Here is a 6,513-nt window from a genome sequence, read left to right on the forward strand (position 1 = left end):
GCATGTAAACCTTAAACAGAACAGAACTACACCGTCTTAACAAGTGCAATTTAAATCTTTAGCAGCAACAGCATACTATAAAAGACAAAAACTTTCAGTCCTCGTAGCTTGCATAACTTGCAAATTAGTTAAATTCCTTTACATTTAAATTTCCTTTCCTTTTACAAACGCCCGGGCTCCAACAAAGTAGGCAATCTTCCCCTCCTTGCGTGCTTTTTACACCCGCGGCCACAGCTGGTTGCGTCGTTCTCGGTCCTCGGGAGAGAGGTCTTCTTTAAATCGCAGCTTTCTGGTCTTCAGGTACTCAGATCGCTTCGCTGTTTTCCAGATGATGTCTCGAAAGTGCCTCATAGTGAACTGCATGATTATGGCACGGGGTAGTGGTGATGATGATGTGGTGGTGTCACGTCTCTGTTCAAGCCTGTGCACCGAGTCTAGCACCACTGAAAATTTCTCTCGGTAGTCTGGAGCCATGTTTTGGCAAATTTCAATCACTTTCTTGTGAACGTCTTCTCCTTCTTCCTCAGGTAAACCATGGAGACGCAGGTTCCATCTTCTTTTGTACCGTGACAACTCAAGCACCTTTCTCTCCAGTGTTTGAATTTTCTCCTCTGCTTTGCTCATTCTTTTTTCAGTGTGGGTCACTTTTCCCTTGAGCTCTTTGAGGTCTTCAGATATGAAGTTTATAGTGACCTGCAGGTCACTAATGCTTTTCCCGATGTGAGCTCCTTGTTCTTAGCGGCCGCCAGCCTGTCCGGATTGATCCGCCGGTCCCTAGCATGGAGGTGGGGACCTTTGGTCTCAATGTGGTGTTCTACCCTGCGCTTGCTTGTGGCGGGCGAAAAGGTGGGTTGTGTCAGGCTGGTGAACTCACTGAGTAGCCGTAGGTACATGTCACCTACAGAGAGCGAGCTGGAAAGGCCATCATACGTCCCCACATCTTGGACACACACGAATGAACTGAAGGTCAATGCGTCCACCAGGCGGCTGTTTTTGACGTCTGCTAGCAGTCTGTGCGCACACAAAAAATCTGCACCGAGGAGTGGGAAGGACACGTCAGCCGTGATGAAGTCCCATATGAACTGTTGACCTCCGAAGCATAAATCCACAGTCTTTGTACCATATGTTCGGATGGGGTGTCCTTGGCCAACCTTGGGCATTTCACGGATTTTTGTGAGATCAGGTTGCCTTGGTGGACGTTAAGGGCGGGCCGTGCACTCCCTTGTACTCCCTGCACTCTGAGCACCGGTGTCACAGAGAAACTTGTGTCCGGAGAGGATGTCTATAATGAAAAGCAGCTGGTTCTTCACACCTGCACTCACAGCCGCTACTGAGCGCAGGCTTTGTCGTTTCCCGCATAATTAAAATTGCAAGGGGCACGGCATCTTTTAGCCTTGGCGCCAAAACGGGCATGAAAGTAGTACAACCACATGCTGGTTCGGCTGTCAGTAGTGGCGCAACCCCTGCCAGGAGGAACTTCGGCCCTCTGGGGTGTAAAACTGCGAGTGGGGGCCAACTTTCCTGGGGCAAATCGTCGTGTGGCCAGGAAAACCCTATCTGCCTCTTCTGCTAGGGCTCGTGGATCAGTAATAGTTGTGTTTGCGAGTGCTGTCTGGACATGTGGTGACATGTGTCGCAAAAACAGTTTGATGAAAAGAAAGTTTGGCTCCTCTGTGCCCAACAGATTCAACATCATTTCCATATGTTCTGAAGGTTTGCAGTCGCCCAAACCTTGAAAGGTGAGGAGACGACGGGCTCGCTCCAACCGGGACAGTTCAAAGAGTTTGAGGAGGTAAGCATTGAAACTGTTGTATTTATTGTGGGCGGGAGGAGATGGGACGAAGCTCACTACTCTTGCTATGGTGGAGTTCCCGAGTGCTGAGACGACGTGGTAATATCATCCGTAATGCCGCGGAGGACGAACTGAGCTTTTGCTTGAGCAAACCACGTCGCTGCGGACATCTCCCAAAACTCCCCCAGCTTGAGGACAGCGTTGTTAGCCATGTCGTTCTGTCTGATGTTCAGTTCAACTTCAAAATCTTCGGCGAGACGAGCGTCGGGGTCACCAATGTAGCGAGTCGTAACAGGAGTAAGAGGCGGAGAGTCGAAGGTATGAGCGATCTTCTTTGTTGCAAACATTTACAAATCAACTCGATAACGGTTCTTTTCTCTAACAGCCGTAGTCATTCCAAAAATCTAAACTGTCACCTGGAACGCCAGAACGAACTACAGCCACACGTTTTGTACATGAGGCCCCTGAGCTCAGTGTCGGGCCTCCCGGGGTTGGTACAGGATGGCAATGCCCAGGACTGACTTAGGTAGGAGCACTGGGTGATAAAAATGGAGAAAAAAAATCGGAATAGAAAATATACTCATAAAAAAATTTAAAAAAAATCTATGTGGTATGTCAGGCGGTAAGATTATTTATAAATTGTAGGGGCTTAGATTTCCATCATGACTCACTTATAGCATCAAATTTAAAAGTGATCTTCTTATATATGAAAAAATAAATATGTTTATGTAAATGTAATCAGGGTATAAATATAAATTGGAAATATCTCAATGTGCGTGTGTTGTGTTGTGATCGAACCTCGGTCACCCCGAATCCGTTGATCGAGCTGGAGAATTAAAGGACAGAAGACTGTGATAGAGTTTAGTAAACCTCTGCAGAGGGAGACCCAGCCGAAAACAGGCTCCGCAGCCTGTTCCTTCAACGCCCTGCTGAGTTCTGTTCGCTCTGTGAATAGAGACTGATTTTATTGCGTTCTCAAAGTCAGGAGGATGACACCTCTTATCTCTTGCCTGGTACAGAAGGTTCCTTTCAGAATACACTCACATTAAGTTTTAACACATAGACACATTTAGTTAATCAGCATATGCAGTTTATATATGTTCAGTGTAGTTATGATTTTTAGTTTTAACACAAACACATATTCAGTTAGTCAGCACATGCAGTTTACATATTCAGTGTGGTTATAATCAGTTGGGTTATATTCAAATTGGTTATATTCAGTATGGTTATATTCAGTATGGTTATGAATCATTCTATTCAACAGTTGGTTATCAGTGATGTCAGTATCATAATGATTCACCCTATTATAAAAAGCTGTAACAGATGAGGACAGGAATTTCCATGACATGATGTCCTGTTCCAGGCCTGCAAATGCAGTCTCACCATCACGTGAATATGACAACAAAGCTCTTTAACCTTCAGCATACCTATGCTTTAGAATACCTGGTATTGTGGTCCATTGTACTGAAATAGGAATTTCTGTGACATATCCTATTAAAACCCTGAAAATGTTCTGTAGACCTGCTTCATACTAGTAGATTAGTAGAAAAATCAGAGTGCTGAACTGGCCTGCCTACAGTCTTTAATTCCAGTCCTCGTGGTCCGGTGTCCTGAATGTTTTAGATGTTTCCCTGCTTCAGTACACCCTACAAATGGCTGTTTGCACTGAGGTGGTCAGAGGATGGGACTGCATGTCAAGATGTCAGTAGATATCCAACAGAGACATCTACATAGACAGATGGGGGTTTTACATTGGGATGGTCAGAGGGGGGGGGGGACTGCAGGTCAGGATGCAGCTCCTGAAGCTCTGGCCTGTAAACATGTACAGAAGAGAAAAGGAGGGGGCAGACCAGCACAACAAACTACAAGAACAATGGAGTGCAGTTATGCTGATGAGATACTTCTAATAACTGTGGATTGAACTGAAGAAAGGAAAGAGAAGAAGAGGGAAAAAGTGTGAGGGGCACTCAGGGCTCTGGGGATCGCCGATATCGGAGGTTGCCTAGATCGCCATCTGCTGGAGGGTCACGCCAGGCACCCTTGGAGTAGAGAAAAACAAAATAGAATAGAATACAATAAAAATAACTTTCTATGCTCAGGCCAGTCGCCCTCCTTTGTGTGTTCTCTCTTGATGATAAATATTAACAAAAAAAATAAACAATTTATGTAAAATGTGTTGCTGCTGAGTGACATGATGGGTGAGCACCTCAAGGTCAGAGGGATCAGAGTTCAGCTCACAGACAGGTGACGGTTTTGTTATTTATTGATGAAAAGGCCGTCCAAGCCCTCGGGTGTGAAAGAGACCGAAAGAGACGAAAAGAGGAGGAGAAGAGGAAGTTGCAGTATAAAGGTAACATGAGGCTGTACCATTTTTTAATTATACCGTTTTGTGTGAAGATGTTTTATTTGTGCTAGCTCGCTAGCAAATATTTCTGCTTGCTGGCTACACCACCTTTTAATGTGAAATATGCACTGCATCTGCGCTACGTGTATTTGTGATGAGTTATCTCTACCTGTATGTGCCATTAGAGTTGTTAAATTGACTTGAACTGATAAGCATCAACCGTGAAATGTCTAGGCAGGTGTCACTTGATATCTTCAATGCTTCTGCTGCAAGGAAGTCCACACATGTACTATTTTAGTTGAATTGAAAGACGCTGGAAAGAGCTGCCTGATGTCAAATTAAACTGTTGTGATTGTTCTTTTGACTGGTGTTATTTAATCGTGCGTGGTGAGGGAGGGCGGGCGCCGGAATGTAATCTCACGAGGTCACTAAATTAGATAGAGCTGGCCCTGGGGACACTGCTCAGTGGATCATGCCGGTGTCCCCCTGCAGCGTAGGTTTATAGCAACATATCTACAACAAAGATATGTTTAAGACAAGCTGCTCTAGTCTTGTCCTGTAATTGCAACTGACTCCTGGCCCTATCACACTAGAATTTACATTAACTTTACTAAACAGAAACGTTTTAAGTTTGGTTTTAAAGATGGAGGTGGTGTCAGCCTCTAATACTGACTGTATACTAATACTGTATATTGTATGAAAAATATATCAATCTATTTTATTTTTTATATCATAAAAAGAGGAATCATAAAAGCATTGTGGTGACTACGCAAAAAACAAAACTTGTCACCCGATGGTGGTTTGGGATGGTTTGTTCTTGACTCGACTCCAGAGTGAATAAAAAGGAAAGGTTGCAAAAGTAATATCTTTGGGTGAGGTTCCTGTTTATCCCCGTTTATTTATATCCCATGTAAAAACTGTGTGTCTCCCACCACTACTCAACTCAAACTAATCAACACTGATCAACAGCAGCTGGGGCAAGGGTTGGGGTAAAAGAAAGTAACCGAAATCATACTGCACCCTAGTGGAAAAGCAAATACCTGCACAACATAAAAATGGCTCCTACAAGCATATAGAATAGAACATTTAATAGAATGGAATAAGCTTTATTGGCCAAGTATGAACATGCCAGACAGGGATTTTTTTTTCTTTTTTTTTTTTTACTCACTGAACCCAGATTTAAATACCGGTAGTTACAAACAGTAATAGACAAATGGCTCTTATTAACATATATACAATTGAAAAGTGAAAGGTGCAGCAGTATGAGGTAGTCATGGTTATTGAAAGGTGCATTGTTACAGCATATAATTGTGGTTATTATTAATATTATTATTATTATTATTATTATTATTATTATTATTGTTATTATTATTATTATTAATATTGCACAGTGGTTGTATATATTGTAATTTTAAAGGGTTAAAATATTACAATATTTGGTCGTTTAGATTAGGACTAGATTGAAAGTTTAGAGAGATAAAAAGGAAAAAAGTATTAATTGGTCATGTTTTTATTGGAATTTTATCTTTTAATAGCGCTGTCTCTACGTTCTCTGGACTCCATCAATGCTTTTAAGAGCAAACTTAACCCCCCTTTTTCTCCAAGCTTTTAAACATCAGTAGTGAGAGGGTTGTTTTATGACCACCACGTTGATTTTATATACTTTTATTCTAGGAGCTTTTATTGTCTTGTTTTTATCATATTTCTACTTTTATTGTAGTGTTTTATTTGTGTTATTACTGATGTTGTTTTATTTTTTGTGAAGCACCTTGTGACATTCCATTGTCTGTGAAAGGTGTAATATAGATAAAATGTACTTACTTATAAACTTGTGTTTAAGTTATATATATATATATATATATATATATATATATATATATATATATATATATATATATATATATATATATATATATATATATATATATATATATATATATATATATATATATATATATATATATGTGTGTGTGTGTGTGTGTGTGTGTGTGTGTGTGTGTGTGTGTGTGTGTGTGTGTGTGTGTGATTATGTGTATTATAGAGAGGTTAATAGAGACAGTATAGTGTAAATAAGTATATTTATATAAATATATTTATTTATATAAATATTTATATGGGCATGTGTGTACAAATATATAGAAATATTCAACGATGTGTATGTATGTATAGGTATCTGTGTGTGAGTATAATAATAATAATAATAATACTAATAATAATAATAATAATAATAATAATAATAATAATAATAATAATAATATTGTATATACTGTTATTTAGCAGTGTGAGTACACAGTGTGTGAGTATTTATAAATACGGGTTAAATGATTAGTGGTAGGGGTAGGATTAAATAAGTTTACACTTCTTCCTACTCCTTTTT

This window comes from Cololabis saira, chromosome 9 (genome assembly GCF_033807715.1).
Source record: "Cololabis saira isolate AMF1-May2022 chromosome 9, fColSai1.1, whole genome shotgun sequence".
Classification (NCBI taxonomy): Eukaryota; Metazoa; Chordata; class Actinopteri; order Beloniformes; family Belonidae; genus Cololabis; species Cololabis saira.